Below are 19,403 nucleotides of genomic sequence, written 5' to 3' on the forward strand. Positions count from 1 at the left end.
AGTAAGAATTAGTCAGCAGGGAATCGTGTCTCGGTGATGGCCCATTTAACTGGGAGGGAGTTGTCATCCCTCCCTGGCTCATCTATTATGTAATGTATCGCTCAATTGTCTACCGATCCAGAACAATCAATGGAAAGACAAGACACTATAAATATCAAAGCCCCGTGGAAGCGAAAAAGACAAAATAACAGTGAGGGGACGGCCCTGTCTGGGAATAAAGACAAAAGACTGATTCCGTACATGACAGGAGAAAGAGACTGCACTCGTTCACTGAGGAGGTACCTGGCCGAGCAGGGGTGCTTTATGAAAGACCAGGTCCTAGCTCCGTGGGGCCTGCAATCCCTGTGACAGACTGAACTTTGGGGTGAGAATCTACTTTATTAGATAGGAAAGGTGACCATGAGTAAGCTTAGGCCCTAGTTTGTGCTTTATGATTTTGTTTTCTATGTAGCCATTTGCTTCTGTCACACATACTTGTTTCTGTGTGTATCTCTGTTCTTTCTTAAATAAATTCCCTTTTGTTTTACTGTGACTGAACTCAAGTGCTGTGTGACAGAGGACCGGGGGCGGACGAGGTAAGGTGAAACTAAGGAACCCAGCGATCGGGGTGGATACCAGAAGGGGACACTTTGAAGGGACTCAGGAGCTGGGGTGCATCGATTGTGAGGCTACAGGGCTGGTGGAGACCAAAGGAGAGCGTCTGAGCGGCCAGTTGTGTCCGGAGCTCTCACTCAGCCAGGAGAGGCAGGACTCCCTCGTGCTGGAGACAGGGGGTAACAAGGTGACTCCCAGCCCTGGGCTCCCCGAGAAGCATCATAGTTGTAAAAGTCTGGTTACATTTTACAGGTCCTGGCTCAGCACTGAGGGCCAGGCAGCTGTAGATATACCCGTCCATTGCCGTGACAAGGCAGAGAGGCAGCGTGTGTATTATGGTCATGGGGGAGGGGCAGCATGCACTGAGGGCAGAGTTAAGGTGACATGGGCTTTTACCTTACCCAAAGTTTGAGTTTTGCTGAACGCAATGGTATGGAAGGGCACGAGCTTTCCCCTCAGCCACACGGTTGCTCTGTGATTCCGCAGTGATCCTCCCCATACTTTGGTTATAGTGAAGTGACTTTCAAACTTTATTCATTGCAGACTCCTAAAAAATTTCCAAGGAAGGTATGCACCCCTCTGGAAATCTTACACAGACTACGGACCCCAAAGGGGTCTGTGGACCACAGGCTGAAAACCACTGGTTTAGTGCAATAGCAGTGCCTCGCAATGTTTGCAGTTGCTACCAGGACTGCCAGGGCAAGTTTTAACACAATCTGCATAAGCATGTGAATTTTAGAGCACTTGGAGTCATCCACTTAACAAGAAGGGCTTCCCAACCTTGGCTAGGGCAGAGCTACCCTGGCACTCCATTACTGTATGAAGCAGGGGGAGAATGAAGGAGAGAGGATCCACCCATCTATCTGCAGCAGATTGGGCTCAGAGAGGTAGGAAGTGGCCCACTCATCTCCCTGAGAGGTTCTCAGCTGAAAGAGAACACCCAGGAGGGCTCAATACAGCCTGAAAGCACAGCTCTGAGGCATGTGAACTGCCCCCATTCACTTCAGAGGGGGTTCCTCTCCCCCCACCCCAGGGCTGGAGGGTTTCTGGTGTGTCAAGCACCCCCCTTCTCAGCAGTGTGTCCTCGGTGCATGCCCCAGGCCTGCCTGTTCTCAGCTCCCCCATCCAGAGGGGCAAGGGCTCCCCAGATCCTGGCCCGCAAAAAGGCAAGCTCCACTTGAACCTGATTCAGGTAGGAGGAGACTAGAAGAAGGGGTCAGTCCCCCATAGGCAGGCAGGCAGGGCCCAAAAAATACTGCAGAGCTGTGTGGGGACCATAAATTGGAGTGACCAGGACATCTCTGTAAATGCGCATGAGCTAGCCCTGACCTTAGTACAGACACAGACTTTCACTGCCATTCAGCTGGTTGTGGACATCCAAATCCCCTCGGCACTTTTGAAATCTCAGCCTGATCTCCCTGGGAAGGGAGTGACTCAATGCAGGGACACCTCCTCCTGGCTCGGTCTGGGAATCAATTCTCTCCCCATATGGTACCCTCTTCCATTAGTTGCTTACATTACTATCCTTCCCCATAACTCAGGGTGCTCCCTTCTTGTGACTCAGCCCTCCGGCCAGGTCACGATGTGGTACCCCAGGGTAACGCAGTCCCAGCCGACAAGCTGTCCATCTGCCTTCTCAGGCAGCTTCTGTCCCAACGCCAGGTCCTAGGCCACTTTGCCGGTGGGGGGACCCAGGTACCCTCTGACTAGCACGCTAAGCCTGCTCAATCTCAGACCCGGTTGCTGCAGCCCAGCACTCTATCTCCTTGCCTTCCCCTGGGTTCACCCCTGGAGCTTCCTCCACACCCCTTTGCTACTTCACTCCTCTAGATCTCTTGTCAGACTCCCTGGCTCAGGGCACAACTCCAGGGCTTCTTTATCCCCCTGGATCTCCTTCTTGTCCTAGGCCAACTCTCTTTCTCTCCAAGGAACAACTGCAGACATTCTGCCTCCCAGCAGCTCATTCCTGCATGGGCTTCCTGGCTTGATAATGCTCACCCAGCTCCTCCCACAGCTGGGCTTCACTGCCATTAGGCCCTATCAAGCCCTGGTTTCCCTCCAGGTGCAGCACTGAAGGTTAATTGGCCCTTCCCAGCCCACATTAACCCACTCAGTGCTTGTGTGGGGTGGACACCCCATCACACCCACATACCCAGTGCAATTTTCTTGAGTTCAAAGTCCTTACAAAGAAAGAGAAGCTTGGCTAACCCCCTTTTGCAGATGGGGAAACCGAGGCACAGAGGAGTCATGTGATTTGCTCAGGGTCACCCAGTTGGTCAGTGCTAGGCATGGAAATAGACAGCAGGCTCCCAGCTCCCCAGCCACTGTCTCCCAGGATATAAACACCAAGTTAGTGAAGAAAATGATAGAGCCCAGGATTGTCAAAGGGGCTCACAGGGGCCAGCTGAAATTCCAGGGGAGCTGGGCCTCTATCTCCCTCTCAAAGCCCCTTTAAAATCCAACCTTAATAGAGGGGATATTATGTCAATGTTTGGGTTTGTTTGTTTTTTTTGTTTTGTTTTTTTTGCATGTGTTTATTCTCCTTGACATGAGACAGGAGAGATTCTCTTGCCGTGAGCACCCTGACAGTGCTATGAACGAAGGTGAATGGACGTTAACTAACAGAGATACATGTGTGATTAATTCAAAAGTTGACGTGGGAACATGCAGGTTTTTGGGGGGGTTTTCCCAAGGTCAGACTGGCAGAGAGCCTGGGGGGTTTTTGCCTTCCTCTGCAGTGCGGGGCAGGGGTCACTTGCTGGCTTGAACTAGTGTAAATGGTGGATTGTCTGTCACTTGAGGTCTTTAAATCAAGATTTGAGGACTTCAGTAACTCAGCCAGAGGTTGGGGGTCTATTCCAGGAGTGGGTGAGGTTTTGTGGCCTGCGATGTGCAGGAGGGCAGACCAGATGATCATGATGGTCCCTACTAGCCTTAAAGTCAACGTGATCTCCGGGGGGAAGACAGAGGCAGCACCCAGCAAAGCCCCCCTCAGCTGCAAGGGGTGCTGCAGGAGGCAATGGTGACCTGCTGTACAGCCTGGATCCATTTCATTTGAAACACATTAATTTCACTGATGCTCTGCTTAGGACAAAAATATTTAAAAAAACAAACAGAAAAACAAACCAACCCAAAAGGCTGCTTCATTCTGTGCTCATTAAAACCATTCCTATTAGCAAAGCTCCTTCTAAAAAGAACTCTCTCCAATGAGCCTTGCAGTGTCTGTGAGTGTATGGAGACCGACAGGAGGACACACTGGTCAGTACAACTTTGCATGTCTTAATGAGCACTCGGAGAAGGGCTCAGGCCAGCACAGGGCTGGGCCCGGCCTGGCGAGCTGCCAACCCTCTCGAGGAATTACGGGCCAGCAGCAGAAACAAAATTACTCGTTGCTTTAATGGGTCCCGCCGCGGGCCATTAGAATGGCAACACTGCCGGGAAATGCCAGTCTCGGTGGCAGTCTCGTGGGGCTGATTAGAACAGAAACTCAGAGGCATTGATTAAAGTTAGACAAAGGAAGGGACGAGTCTGTTTCTATGCAGATAGCCCCGATGGGTAAAGCCAAAGGAGTCAAGCCGTTCATTCCCAGTGCCCGTGACAGGTGATCTCTCCCTTCATAAATTCCATCAGACCCTCAGGTAGTGAGGGAATGTGATGGGGTGGGCTACAGTGAAACAGACATGTAAACAAACCTCAGTTTCCCACGAGGTTAGCAAAGGCGTCACAGCCCAGGGGCATTGAGCAAAAGGCAATTCCGGGTTTCTAGGCCTCCGTGACTGACGGGCATTGCTGTCCTGCCTGCAACCCCTACCTCTGCCGATGTCCTCGGTCCTAACCCACAGCCCCCTTCTCCCCCACCCCGTTCCATCTCTGGGCTCACACACACACAGCCGTGCTGCTGCCCCTCCATCCCGACCCGCAGCCCCCTGCGGTCCCAGCCCTGACTCCCTGACAGCTCCGCTGAGGGATCTCAGCCCTGACTGACAATACCCCTGTTGTGCCCGTCCTGACGCTGCCCATACATCACAGCAAGGAGCTGTCATTGCTGCTCTGCCCCAAACACACAGCGCTGACAGTTCCATCCGTCCTGACCCTCTGCGATCCAAGTCCACCCCCCACCAGAGCTCAGTCAATGCACCACAGTTGTGACCGGCAGCTCTCCTCCTGCACTGCTCCTGCCCTGTCCGCAGCACGCAGGCGAAGGAGCCTGGCCCAGGCCCTGCGTCCTCAGAGCTCTGGTATTTCTGTGGAGTTCTGAGCTCCGGCAGCCCCTGCCAGGCCAGGCCCAGGCCAGAACTGAGCTGTCTCCATGCCTCACAAAGCAGCTTGCACTTCTCCCCCCTCACCCACCCACTCTCACAGAACAAGTGTCCTTCCTTCCGAGAGGGCGCAGAAGGGAAATACGCACATCCCCCTACACCCGAGCGAGAGAAGAGGACAGCAGGGATGCACGCACCTGCACCCACACACTGAGCAGGTCTCATTCCCTCCAGCAGGGGACAACAACAAAACACACACACACAAATACACAGGAGATCCCACAGCCTCCGGCAGGGGGAACACCCTCACACACATACTGTCCCTGATCCAAAGGATCCGTGCTGCGCCCCCAGCTTTGGAACAGTCCCTTGGTGGATCCCCTTCGATGGGCCAGACCCCCAAAAGGTCTCACTCTCCCTTCAAGGGAGGCCACGTGGTCTCACCACTTCCTGGACTGACCCTCTGGGGCTCCAGCCCACCTGCTTCATCCCGTGAGTTCTGTCCAGTGGAGCCAGACTCCTGAGAGAGACGTGTCCATTGTGCAGGGACCCGGGCGCCTCCCCCAGGATTCGCGGTGACACTCGGGTAGTGTGTGCAAAACAGCCGGGTTTATTAGTCACGTGGACACAGCCTTGGAAGCTCTTAGGTTAGCACAGAGAAATGAAGGTGAAAACGTCGTCCGTTCTGGTCAGCCCGGGGCCCCGCCCAGCCGCAGTGAACCCCATGTCCAGGCTGTGTCTGTCGAACCTCTGTAGTCAGTTCCCAGGAGAGAGAGCGTCCGGAAGTCACCTCTGAACCCCCAGCTCACCCCTTCCCAGTCCTCCGTTCTCCAGCTGGCAGGTGGGTGTCTTGGCTCAGCTTCCCTGCGAGAAGGGGGGAAATCCAGGCAGCCCTGGCATTGTCTCGCTGGCCCCCTTGTTCATCTGGGTCACTTTCAACCAGTTCCTTAACGACTCTTCATGCCACCCAGACATGGAGCTGACAGGCACACTCCTCTGTCTTTTAGCCTTTCCTGAAAACACACGGAGTCCTTTTCCCCGCACTGGGTAACCACGTGCCATAGAGGGGAAACCGAGGCACATAGCGAGGTCGTAAAAATATTACCAAAAATTCCCCCTTCCTCACATATACACATACAATATATCACCAAAAATGTTAAACTTCTGTTATAGTTCTGGGTATTCATAGTGTGAATCAGAATTCACCTTCCGTGACTTAAGTGGGGCTAATGCATTGGGGTACCTGAGACCCTGATTTGTCTCCAGAGGTCAGTTTCTAACCTTGGTCTCACTGGTGTAAGTCTGGAGAAGAATAATTCATAAGAATAGTTTGGAGCACGTGATGGGGATCCAGAGACCTCAGCTTTAATATCGGAGCTGGCCCTGACTTTCTTTGCGACCTCAACCAAGTCACCTCAGCAAAAGTTTTTAAACTCAGGTGCCTAAAGTTAGCCAGCAAAAATCCTTACTAATCAAAGTGGCCAGACTTGTAGGTGTGTTGGGCACCTGCATTTCTCAGTGACCTGTCTGGGAGCCAGGGCTGCCCAGCAATCCTGAAAAACACACCCAGACTAAAACAGAGACGTTAAGGCTAAGATTTTCAAACTGCCGAAGGGATCTGGATGCCCAATTTTTCTTCATTTCTAGGGGAGTTAGGCATCTAACTTCTTTAAGCACTTGTGAAAATTCCACAAAGCACCTAAATACCTTTAAAAACCTGTCCCTCTGGATACTAGGATTAGATGCTTTGGAAAGTGTGACCCATCTCCTCTCTGTGCTTCAGTTTCGCCAGATGGGGCTGAGGTCTATGGTTGTGCCAGATGAGAGCGAAGTTTGGCACTTTGAAAGCAGCTTTATAGAAGCTAGATGTCCAAATCCCATTGAAATTCAGTTGGATTTAGGTGCCTAATTCCAGCCTAATTATTATTATTAATTTTAGGTCCCCCAATTTGAAAATGTTGGCCACAAATCATCTTCCTAAAGCTGTTCATTTGGGAGAAGCAGAGGTTGCAATTTTCATTGAGGAGCAGGACACTTCTTGCTAAACGATTCTTTTGAACAGCCACGGATCAGTTTCGCCAGGAGACTCATAGGTTCCCAGCTCTTCCTAGGCCGGAAGGGACCCCTGTGATATAGTCTGTTCTGGGCATAGAACAGGCCAGAGACCCTCATCCACGGACCCCAGCGTGACGGTGACGGCTGAGCGTGTGTTGGAGGCATTGGACTGGCCCTCGGAACTCCAAGCTCAGTTCCTGGCTTTGCCCCAGACTCCCTGTGTGGCACTAAGCATGACGCTTAGGTTGATGTTTTCAAACTAAATGTGATGGGAATTGTGTGTCCAAATCACCTTGTCAGGATTGGAAAATATCAACCTTAAACTCTGGCTCCAGCTGAGGATCTGGCCCACAATCAGTCGTCGCTCCATTTGAGTCGCTGGGCAGATCCCCAGGTGGTGTGACCCGGCTGTAGCTCCACTGGACTCATCTCATCCCTGTGTGTGCTCAGACACGACCGTGCTCAGAGGCATTTACCTACCTAGATAGACAGTGAGGGCAAAACCTGTCCTCACTGAGATCAAAGGCCAACCTCCCATTGGCCCTGTCTCACCAGCATTGGGGCCTACGTGTGTTCCCTGCTGGTGACTTAATACAAAGGCAAATCTCAGCGGGTGCCTGGGGCGCTGCGATCCCATCCACAGTCCAAGCGCCCCAACCAGCCCTTGCTGCTCAGGAGTTTTGACTGACAAATGGGAAGCATTTGGAAGTGAACCGGTAAAGAGAAAAGATGGAGAATACAGCAGATCTCCATGAAATTCTGGTTGCTTCTTGCAGTCGTCAGAGGGCAGCAAAGGATAAGGAATGAGAGGGAAGCAGCATTATAGGGACTGGACGGGAGGGGATGACTCACTGGTCTCTTCTGGCCTTGGAAACTATGGGACCATCTCATCTTCCCTCGTGTGTAACACAGGCCCTAGCACTGGTCGCATTCTGGGCTGTATTAACAGGAGGGTCGTACGTAAGACGCGGGAGGTAACTGTCCTGCTCTGCTCAGCCCTGGCGAGGCCGTAGCTGGGGTACTGTGGCCGGTTCTTGGCACCACACTTAAGGAAAGATGTGGACACACTGGAGAGAGTCCAGAGGAGAGCAACAAAAATGACCAGAGAGTTAGAAAACCTGACCTGTGAGGAAAGGTTAAAATACTGGGCATGTTTAGCCTTGAGACCAGAAGACTGAGGGGGACCCGACAACAGGCTTCCAATAAGCGAAGGGCTGTTCTGAAGAGGACGGTGATCCATTTTTCTCCATTGCCACTGAAGGGAGGAGAAGCAGCAATGGGCTTAATCTGCAGCAAGGGAGATTCAGGTTGGATATTAGGAAAACTCTCTCTCTCTCTCTCTCAGGGTAATCGAGCTCTGGACCAGGCTTCCAAGGGAGGTTGTGAAATCCCCGTCACTGGAGGTTTTTAAAACCAGGTTGGACAAACACCTGTCAGGGATGGTCTAGGTTTACTCTCGCTGACTCAAAGATTAAAGGATTTATTCCAAGAGGAGGTGTGAAATATACATTTGATAAGTGAAGTTTCTTGCTCAGAACTATTTCTGCTGCAGTAACTGACCAAGATGTTACCCATCATGTATCTACCCTAGGTATTATACCGCACCCAGCACTGTCATGTCTGACTCCCAAGTATTTTTCGAGTTATCCTCATAGCACAACTGGAAGTGGGAATATCATCCTCATCCCTATTTTTCAAAGGGGAAACTGAGGCACAAAGCAATGAAGAGACTTACCCAAGATCACGCTATGATTCAGTGACAGAGCTGAGAATCGAACTCAGCACCCATGTTCCCCAATCCAGGGCATCACTGGGATGCTCTCTGCAGGCCAGTCTTCGATATCGCACCCCATCAATATTTTGAGGACCACACTGTATTAAGTTTATGTATCATTGTGGGCCAGGAATTTTACATAAATCCATGGGAAGGGGCTATACCAGCTCCTCCAGGAACCAAAAATACCAGGGGAGGAGTGAGTAAAGCAAAGCAACTCACCATCTATGTCTACACTGCACCCTATGCCCGGGTTCTGACTCATGTCTGAGCCCAAGGCCCCCTTCTGCGTGCACACAGGTCAGTCTGACTCAGCGCAGGAAGCACTCAGGGTCCCAGGGTCCTAGGATGCTGCTCGGGGGATGGGTCAGAGCCCGACTCCCACTGAGACTCGGGTCCAAGCCCTGTCATTGTGCAGTGTGGACGCGGGTCAAGCCGCAGACCCGAGTCAGAAGGTCTGCACAGTGCAGTATAGACATGTTAGCACAGCTAACCCAGACCCAGCATTGTAAACCCAGGCTTCCAATGCAGCGTGGACACTCAAGCACGGGCTTGGAAACACCGAGTCCACAAGCCTGGGTTTACAATGCAGTGTAGACACCCCACCGCAGACTGATCCGCTCAACAGAAGTTCCACGCCCTCACGGGGATTCGCACACATTGGGTCAAGCTGGCTTTTCCAGAAACGAGGAAAGAAAGAAAGGACTTTTGCTCTGAAAGGATGAGCTTGAACTGACTCGGACCCATCGACGGACAGGACCTTCTGGGCTGGTGGAAGCGTTGGAAAGACTCTGACCTGCTGGGGCCCCATAAGACTGACGGGTGACTCCTGCTATGCTCAGCGTGTTTACATCAGTTTCTTGTCTTGGTTTCTCTGTGATACTTTTAACACAGTAGAAGCCAGAAGTCCTGAGTCCCAGTCCCCCCGACTCAACCCACTAGGCCACATTTGCCTCCAGGAACCAAAACAGAACCCGGGAACGCCATGGGCCAGTCCCCTGCTCTAGTCGCTAGCATGCCAAGCCCAGCCAGAGCCAAGGAGAGGACCTAGGAGCCAGGACCAGACGGGAACGGATGGGGCATTATAGGCTGGAGGGTTCATACATTAATGGGTGTGCTACAGTACATGAGGCTGTTTATGGTCACATACGTGGGAGTACAGACGGTTGTGTGATTTTATTTTGTTATTCTTTGTGTGGATTTTTTATCTATCTATCTATCTATCTATCTATCTATCTAAAGGCTCAGAAATACAGACTGGGTCTGCTTCAAAGTCCACTGGAGTCAGCTGGAAGCTGGGATATCCAAAGGCGCCGAAGGGAGCTAGGTAATCAGCTTCTACCAACGGAGTTTATCTAAAGACCACTGGAAAGACTCACTCTGGCTGGAGTTTTCAATGGGAGTTGGTTCCCCAGCTCTCTCTGAAAGAGCCTTTCCTCTGACTTCATTGGGTTTGGAACAGGATAGTAGGTTGGGATTTTCAATTTGCAAAAGCCTCGTAATTTGCAAAAGCTTCGTAATATGGGCTGAAATACTGTGCCCGTTGAAGTCGAAGACAAAACCGCCTTTGATTTCAATAGACCAGGGTGTCACTGCTGGTATTGAAGTTCCACTATTCATAGCGGGAAGTGAGAATTAAGATCTCTGAATTCCGTCTGGCCTTTGGGGAAATCTCAGTCCCACGGCAGCATTCTTTCAGGCCTTAAGGCAATTAATCCATTACCTGGTATCTTAATCCTTCCCTGGAGTCGCTGCGCAATGTGGCTGTAAATTGAATTTGCTGAGTTGCCTTCTCAGACACGGAAAGGCTGAAATAGGGACACCACCCAGCACAGAGTCATATGGTGAAAACTGTTCAAAGGGGGTCAGTGCTGGTTAACATGAAGTGGGAAAACTGTTTGCTTCTTCCGTATGTTCCTGCAGTTTCTTGATAAAAACAGCACTTTCTTTCCAGGGAATTAACCAGCTGAGGTCTTTCATCATTTGCTAGAGTCCCAGGATGTCCTGAGAAGGGCCCGGTGCTGCCCAGGATGGACACAGCGTGAGCATTAACCATCAAGATGGACGGTCAGGTTTTGAAGCATTTCTTCCTGTGGTAGAGAATTCAGCAGCTGGTGAACAGGGAGGGATTCACAACACGCAGCACGGGGCAAGCTTCCTCCATCTGCTGCCTGATTCCACCTTTCAGCCTTCACCACAGAATTGCACTTGCCAACACAGCACTGTTCAGCTGGAAAATGACTGACCAGCTCTAGTCTAGACCTAGGCAGAGAGGAAATGAAGAATTAAGCCAATCACTGTGCTCATGTTTGCGTTCAGGATTGTCCAGCGAAGAGAAAACTGCCATTACGACAAAGTGAGGTTGTGTTTGGACAAGGAAAGATACTGTTGGTCTGGCTGGCTGTCCAGTAGCTGAACTCCATGCAGATGGGACTAGGTTGACACTGGATGGCTCATGCAGGGCGAGGTCAATGCAGCCACCTCTGGGGTGGGGGCCAGGGGCTGTTTACAGAGGGACCCCTCAGTCATTTGTAAAATGCGAAGAGATGTGCAACATTGATGCAGGCGATCCCGAGGACTCCCCCACAATGCAGAGAGGAGGCGGCAGCTGTGAGCAGCGTGGGGGTTACTCAAGAGTGGGTCGGAGTGGGGTGGAGCTGGGGGGCAGCCCTCGCTCCTCTTCAGCCAGTGGGAGGCAGATGCATCCGAACTGGTGGCAGAGATGGGATCCCAGCTGGGGGTTTGCTCCGAGCTGGGCACAGGCCGCCCAGGTGGGTCTGCACCCAATGTCCCCTGCTGGCCCTCGGGCTCCCAGTTGGACGCCCAGGGTAGTTTGGGGAGTGGGTGCGGGGATCCTGGAGGGGGCTCAGAGCCCGAAGATGGCAGGGCCAACGCTGCAGCCCAGCAGGGCGTTGGCGGCTTCCAGGCACTCGCTCAGCCGGGCCCCTGAAATGAGAGGGGGGCACTGGAGAGACACCAGCCCGGGGAACGAGGGGAGGGCCTGGGGGCAAAGGGAACAGAGCTCACAGCACGTGGGGGACTGGTGTGGGGGTTGGGAAGCTGGGAAGTAAAGGTGCTGGGAGGGGGGCATGGAAACCCCGAAAGGGTGCTGGGATTGGGATGGGGAGAGGCTGGGGACGGGGGCTCTCGAGGGCTGGGCTGTGGGGCCCTGGGGGGCAGGAATCTCAGGAATGGGGACCCATGGGGCACAGGCTCTCAGGGCCCTGAAGGGGGCTGGGCTATAGGACATGGGGGGCAGGCTCATGGCTCTGGGCCGTGAGGATGGAGGTTCCTGGGGCCCAGGCTCAGGGGCCCCATGGGGCAGGGACTCTCAGGGTCGAGACCTTGGACACTGTCCCTGCCCCCCACCCACCAGGACCCCTCTCACCTGCTCAGTCCTGTACCCAGACCACAGTCCTGGCCTTCAGCAGCTCGACTCGTCACGCTACCCCACGGCCCAGTTGTGCAGCCAGACCATGGCCAGCACCGTGGCCCAGATGCTGGGGGTCACGTCCTGTGGGGGGCAGGACAGAGACAGCCTGAGTCAGCGCCCAGCCTGGCCCCCTCCCCTGACCTCCATCCCTCACCCAGCCCTCCCCCTTCCCTAGGGACCCCCTACTCCATCCCCCCACCCCGACTCGGAGGGTTCCTATAGCCCCCGCTCCAGCACCGTGGACCCTCTACCCAGATGCCCAGTGCCATGTCCAGGGAGTAGAGAGATGGCCTGAGACAGGGCCCAACTTGGGCTCCTCCATCTGGCCCTGGGCCCCCACGATCCAATGCTCCGACCCTGTTAGGGGGTTCCCAGCCCCCCGATCTGGGCCCGTCTCGCCCACTGGGCTCCAGGTTCAGGGGTCCTTTAATCCAGTCACCCTCAGACTCCCCCCGAATGGGTCGCCCCTAATCTCATCTGGGAGCAGAGAACAGGCCCAATCAATGGCATCTGCCCCAGATCTCTCCCCTCTCCTCTGCACCCCCGCTCACCACACTGGGTATCCTCCCCCTGGCGTCGGTCTCGCTCACCCCCAGCACAGCAGCCAGCCAGGGGTCCAGGTTCCACAAGACGTCGGCATTTTGCAGAGACACCAGCCTCAGCAAGGGAGACTCCTCCGGTGCCCGCTCTGGGGAGAGACACAGGGAGATGGGGCTGGCACAGGGTTGTGGGTACAGAACAGCGACATGGCCTGTCCAGGCTGGGGGACAGCCAACAGCCTTAACGGTCACCCTCTGTGTGGCCTTAACTCTGTCCCTCTATGGGTGTCCTTAACCTGCTCTTCTGCACCCTTAACCCCACCACAATCATCCTTAACTCTGCCCCTTCTTGCACCCATGGGATGACAATTAACTTTCAATCCGAGATGGGCACCCAACTCCCTGTGACTGTTCCTGCCCAGGCATTAATTCCACAACCCCACGGTGTTTCTCAAACACAGTCTGTCCCCGGGACTATCCCCCACTACAACCTGCGATACAGACCTATGGCCGGAGAGAGACACAAGAGTCTAAAGGGGTAGCGGGGGATGGGATGTTACAGAGTTTATATGATATTATAGCCATGCATGGGCCAGGGTTACGGGGCAGAGTTAACGTTATCTGGGCTACAGTCACTTTGTATTTCCAGACTCTCCAAATGCAGGTTTTAAGGTAACTTTAAAATTTCTGCCTTTCGTGGGTTTCTTCGTTTATAAACCAGAAGGTGCCAAGAAAGACTTTTGCCCCTGAACTCGCCTGTACAAACCTCCAAGCTCAGACCCAGCTTCAAAAGGTTTTTTTGCCTGGGAATTTCCCTCTGGCTTTATTTCAGAGAAAACTGCTCAGAGACATTCCTGATACGAAAAACTACTGATCCCCGCCGCCCCCACACCCCCTCAGCTCACTGACACAAACTCACACCCCAAATTCCACCTTCACAGAGTTTTTTGCCTGGGGGTTTCCTTATTTTTTTATTCATTTTCTTTCGAGATAATTTGCTTCACAACACTAAAAAAAACAGCCAAGAATTCCCCCTCCCTCAGCGACACAAAGGTTTTTCACCCAGGAATTTCCTTCGTTTTCTATGTCGTTTTTAAAGACTTGCACAGCTCCGTGACCTTCAGGGCATATGGGTCTCTAACCCGATGAAGCATCACCCTGGCGTTTGCCCACCCCCGGAGTCCTGACTCCCAGCCCCCTTCACCGTTCTGGGGTGCCGTCTCCGGTAGGGCCCCCTGATTGCAGGACTGTCTGCCCTTGTGTTGAGCCACCCCGGCTGAGCTTTGGGAGGCCACGGAGCCAGGACAGGCGCTTGCAAGGGAGGAGATGGCCGGCGCTGGACTTTGGGAGCTGCAGGCATGCGTGGCAGAGGTACTCACGTGCCGCAGTCAAGTCACGGGACAAGCTCCCGAAGATGCTGCGCTGGTTCGGTTCGTCCAGGCGCACTCCGCTCGCCGGCCGCTCGCAGATGGGGTCTATGGAGACCCAGTCTATCACCTCCATATAGTCTGTCAAGGTTCCTCCCCCACTCTGAACTCTAGGGTACAGATGTGGGGACCTGCATGAAAAAACCTCCTAAGCTTATCTTTACCAGCTTAGGTCAAAACTTCCCCAAGGTACAAAATATTCCCCCCCGTTGTCCTTGGACTGGCCGCTACCACCACCAAACTAATACTGGTTACTGGGGAAGAGCTGTTTGGACGCGTCTTTCCCCCCAAAATACTTCCCAAAACCCTGCACCCCACTTCCTGGACAAGGTTTGGTAAAAAGCCTCACCAATTTGCCTAGGTGACTACAGACCCAGACCCTTGGATCTTAAGAAACATGAACAATCCTCCCAACACTTGCACCCCCCCTTTCCTGGGAAATGTTGGATAAAAAGCCTCACCAATTTGCATAGGTGACCACAGACCCAAACCCTTGGATCTGAGAACAATGAAAAAGCATTCAGTTTTTTACAAGAAGACTTTTAATAGAAAATAGAAGTAAATAGAAATAAAGAAATCCCCCCTGTAAAATCAGGATGGTAGATATCTTACAGGGTAATTAGATTCAAAAACATAGAGAACCCCTCTAGGCAAAACCTTAAGTTACAAAAAAGATACACAGACAGAAATAGTTATTCTATTCAGCACAATTCTTTTCTCAGCCATTTAAAGAAATCATAATCTAACACATACCTAGCTAGATTACTTACTAAAAGTTCTAAGACTCCATTCCTGGTCTATCCCTGGCAAAGACCAGCATACAGACAGACCCAGACCCTTTGTTTCTCTCCCTCCTCCCAGCTTTTGAAAGTATCTTGTCTCCTCATTGGTCATTTTGGTCAGGTGCCAGCGAGGTTACCTTTAGCTTCTTAACCCTTTACAGGTGAGAGGAGCTTTCCCCTGGCCAGGAGGGATTTCAAAGGGGTTTACCCTTCCCTTTATATTTATGACATAGTCCATGATGAAATCGAAATTTAGCGAGTAGATGGACAGTCACAGAGACAGACGGACACGAAAACAGACCCAGAGAAGCAAAGGGAGGGAAGAGAATTCCGTCCCCCCCGAGACACTTAGAGCCAACGCACCGCTGGGACCCCTCCTCCATACCCCCCAGCCCCTTTCCCCGAGCTGGGACTCCCCCACACCCAGCCCCATCCTCCTCTCCCCGCAGCTCCATCACAGCCAGGATCTCCAGCTCTTGCCCCTTCCCCCCTGGCTGTGACCCCCAGATCCAGTCCCCAGAGCCCCATTCTTCTCCCCCCAGCCAGGACCCCTCCTCCAGCCCCAAGGGATGCAGGGGTGGGTGCTGCACTCCATGGATGAGGGCAGGATGCTGGGGGGCGAGAGGCCCCTACTAGCCAGGTCTGCTCATGACAGCAATGTGCCCGCCCCTCCTGTCCCTGCATCTGCCCGGGTCGGTCTGTCTGTCTGACTGGGTCTGTTTCTCTCTCTGCGTCTCTCCGTCCTGTCCCCGTCTGGGTCTGTCGGCTGATTCTCGGTCTCTGTCCCTGTCTGACTCTGGGTATCCGCATGCCTGTCTACTTCTGTCTGTCTGTCTGGCACAGACCCCTCTCTTCCGGCTGGGGTGGGGGGCGGTGCTACTCCCCGTCTCACCATGCTAGTGCCCCTGCTCTCCCCATGCCCCGGAGGTATGGGGATTGTGGTCGCCGTCACCCTGGAGGAGGGAGGGGGCAGCACAGCCCCCGGGACTCAGGGGGGCAGGGAGAGGGGCAAAGGGACATTACCCCATAAACATGATGCCTGCGCATGCCCCTTCTGGGTCCCCCCCTCTTACACTGGGATCCCCCTGTGCTGGGATCCCTCCCTGGCGCCAGGTTTCCCCCACCTCCCCATACCGCCCCCAGTGCCAGGTTCCCCCTCCTACCCGAGTTCCCCCCACATGCTGGGTCCCCCCTGGCGCCAGGAGCCCCAGCCGCTTTGGGGGTTACCTGCCAGCGGGACATCCCACCTCACCAGCTGCCCCCGCTCCACGTCCACCCCCACGTAGGCCGTGAGGGAGCAGACGACCCCAGAGCTCAGGCTGGCCTCCAGTGCCCGGCGTCCGTCCCCCTCCGACCCCTGCTTTTGAAAGCAGCTATCAAATCCCCCCTCATTCTTCTCTTCTGCAGGCTAAACAATCCCAGCTCCCTCAGCCTCTCCTCATAAGTCATGTGTTCTAGACCCCTAATCATTTTTCTTGCCCTTCGCTGGACTCTCTCCAATTTATCCACATCCTTCTTGTAGTGTGGGGCCCAAAACTGGACACAGTACTCCAGATGAGGCCTCACCAATGTCGAATAGAGGGGAATGATCACGTCCCTCGATCTGCTCGCTATGCCCCTACTTATACATCCCAAAATGCCATTGGCCTTCTTGGCAACAAGGGCACACTGCTGACTCATATCCAGCTTCTCGTCCACTGTCACGCCTAGGTCCTTTTCCGCAGAACTGCTGCCTAGCCATTCGGTCCCTAGTCTGTAGCGGTGCATTGGATTCTTCCGTCCTAAGTGCAGGACCCTGCACTTATCCTTATTGAACCTCATCAGATTTCTTTTGGCCCAATCCTCCAATTTGTCTAGGTCCTTCTGTATCCTATCCCTCCCCTCCAGCGTATCTACCACTCCTCCCAGTTTAGTATCGTCCGCAAATTTGCTGAGAGTGCAAGCCACACCATCCTCCAGATCATTTATGAAGATATTGAACAAAACCGGCCCCAGGACTGACCCCTGGGGCACTCCACTTGACACCGGCTGCCAACTAGACATGGAGCCATTGATCACTACCCGTTGAGCCCGACAATCTAGCCAGCTTTCTACCCACCTTATAGTGCATTCATCCAGCCCATACTTCCTTAACTTGCTGACAAGAATACTGTGGGAGACCGTGTCAAAAGCTTTGCTAAAGTCAAGAAACAATACATCCACTGCTTTCCCTTCATCCACAGAACCAGTAATCTCATGATAAAAGGCGATTAGATTAGTCAGGCATGACCTTCCCTTGGTGAATCCATGCTGGCTGTTCCTGATCACTTTCTTCTCATGCAAGTACTTCAAGATTGATTCTTTGAGGACCTGCTCCATGATTTTTCCAGGGACTGAGGTGAGGCTGACTGGCCTGTAGTTCCCAGGATCCTCCTTCTTCCCTTTTTTAAAGATTGGCACTACATTAGCCTTTTTCCAGTCATCCGGGACTTCCCCGGTTCGCCACGAGTTTTCAAAGATAATGGCCAATGGCTCTGCAATCACAGCCTCCAATTCCTTCAGCACTCTCGGATGCAACTCGTCCGGCCCCATGGACTTGTGCACGTCCAGCTTTTCTAAATAGTCCCTAACCACCTCTATCTCCACAGAGGGCTGGCCATCTCTTCCCCATTTTGTGATGCCCAGCGCAGCAGTCTGGGAACTGACCTTGTTAGTGAAAACAGAGGCAAAAAAAGCATTGAGTACATTAGCTTTTTCCACATCCTCTGTCACTAGGTTGCCTCCCTCATTCAGTAAGGGGCCCACACTTTCCTTGGGGCAGGGACTGCAGACCTGGGGGGGTGGGGGGGCGCACTTACCGCAGGGAACACAGTAGTGGCCTATGGGGCATTATGGGGGCTATATGGGTCTTTCACTGTGGGGTATGTAGAAGGGGCTATGGAGGTTTCAGGGGGTACAGGCTGGGGGGTCACTCACAGTGGGGTGTGTAGCTGGGGTTCTGGGGGCTATGTGGTACAGGGAGCTATGCGGGATCTAGGGCACCTAAAGGTCTGGTCTCAACATGGGGCATGTAAAAGGGGTGCAGCATGGTTGGAAGCACACAGCTGGGGTACAGGAGGGTCTCACCATGGGGCATGTAGCAGAGGCACAGGGGGATCTGTGGGTCTCACTGTGGGGCGTGTAGCGAGGGTGTAGCATGGTCAGCAGGACGTAGTGGGTGGCCCCGTCCCCGTACAGCTCCTGTGCCTGCCGGGAGAGACAGGGTCACCCCGAGATCCCTGTCCCCCAAGATCCCCTGCCCCCACCGACCAGCACATCCCTGTACAGCTCATGCACCTGCTGGGAGAGATGGGGTCACCCCGAGATCCCCTCAGCCGGTCCCCTCCTCTCTCCCCCCCGGGACTCCCGCCCCCAGCACCTGTCTCTTCTCCTGGAGCTGGGCCTGGATGCAGGGCCCCGCAGCCGGGCCTAGAAGGCATCGACAGCCGCCTCGGCGTCCACGGGGAATTTGAACACGGCCTCCACGGGCCCCAGCTCCTCATTCCTGCAGAGCAGTTCGCAGCCCACGTCCGCCACAAAGCCTCGGATCAACACCGACACCGAGCTGTGGTGCAGGGGCACTGCGGGGAGGGGGACATCAGCCACAGGCCCCCCACGGGCACCGGGGAGAGGAGCCACGTCAGCCATGGGGCCACCCTCCCCCTCAATGCACCATCCCCCGCAGCCCTGACTCACCCGGCTCCTTGGAGCTGGTCAGGAGGCCGCAACTCATCATCTCGGCTCCAGGGTCGGGGATCTGTGTGAGGGGAAGGTCGGGGGTGAGATACAGGGTTCCCATGGAAACTGATGGGCACAGGGTGCCCTGACACCCCCCCCACACACACACACACTCGGCGATGCCTCTGAGACCCCAGCCCCACCCCTCTGCTCAGCCAGGTCCTGTGGCAGGGAGTCCCACAGGCCCAAGCTCCTGAGATCAGAGTCACGGCTCTGCTCCAACTCTGCCAGCCCCCCGCAGGGAGGGGCAGACAGGGACTGGGGTACAGCTGGCAGTTGGGGGATGGAGAGAGAAACATAGGGGGATGTATGGGGATGGATGGACAGATGGAAGGAAGGAGAGGTGCAGGGGTCAGACAGACAGACGGAATGAAGGGGGATGGGGGACTCGTGCGTTAGAATGAGGGGGCTGGGAGCCAGGACTGCTGGGTTTTATCCCCAGCCCCTGGGAGGGGGGCCCTGGAACAGCGACAGGGGTTGCAGGGGACTCGGCTCGGTCACTGGGGGGTTGTTAACCCGGCTAGGCCCTTCTCCCCACTGTCGCCCTGCAGAGAAGCAGAGGTTTGTGGAGCAGGCTCCAGCTCCTGGCCGTTCTTGGCAGGGACACGGCCCTGCTATTTACTCAGCTTTCACCCCAGGCTGGAGCAGTCGCCATAGACCCCCCGCCCCAACGGGGGTGAAATCCAGCCCTTGGCCGTGCCCAGGGGCTCCCGGCGTTCTTGTTCCATGCCCCCGAGCCGTTTGGCCTGGGCCTTGGATTTGCTGCCTTACGACGGGGTAAGAG

The 19,403-nt window shown here is 54.1% G+C and overlaps 1 pseudogene; it reads right to left on the bottom strand.

The window, feature by feature from the left end:
- The window catches only part of LOC144274938 (von Willebrand factor A domain-containing protein 5A-like), a 171,722-nt pseudogene extending 153,042 nt beyond the window's left edge, over positions 1-18,680 (bottom strand).
- Positions 18,681-19,403: the final 723 nt, after the last annotated feature.

This window comes from Eretmochelys imbricata, chromosome 14, assembly GCF_965152235.1.
Source record: "Eretmochelys imbricata isolate rEreImb1 chromosome 14, rEreImb1.hap1, whole genome shotgun sequence".
Classification (NCBI taxonomy): domain Eukaryota; kingdom Metazoa; phylum Chordata; order Testudines; family Cheloniidae; genus Eretmochelys; species Eretmochelys imbricata.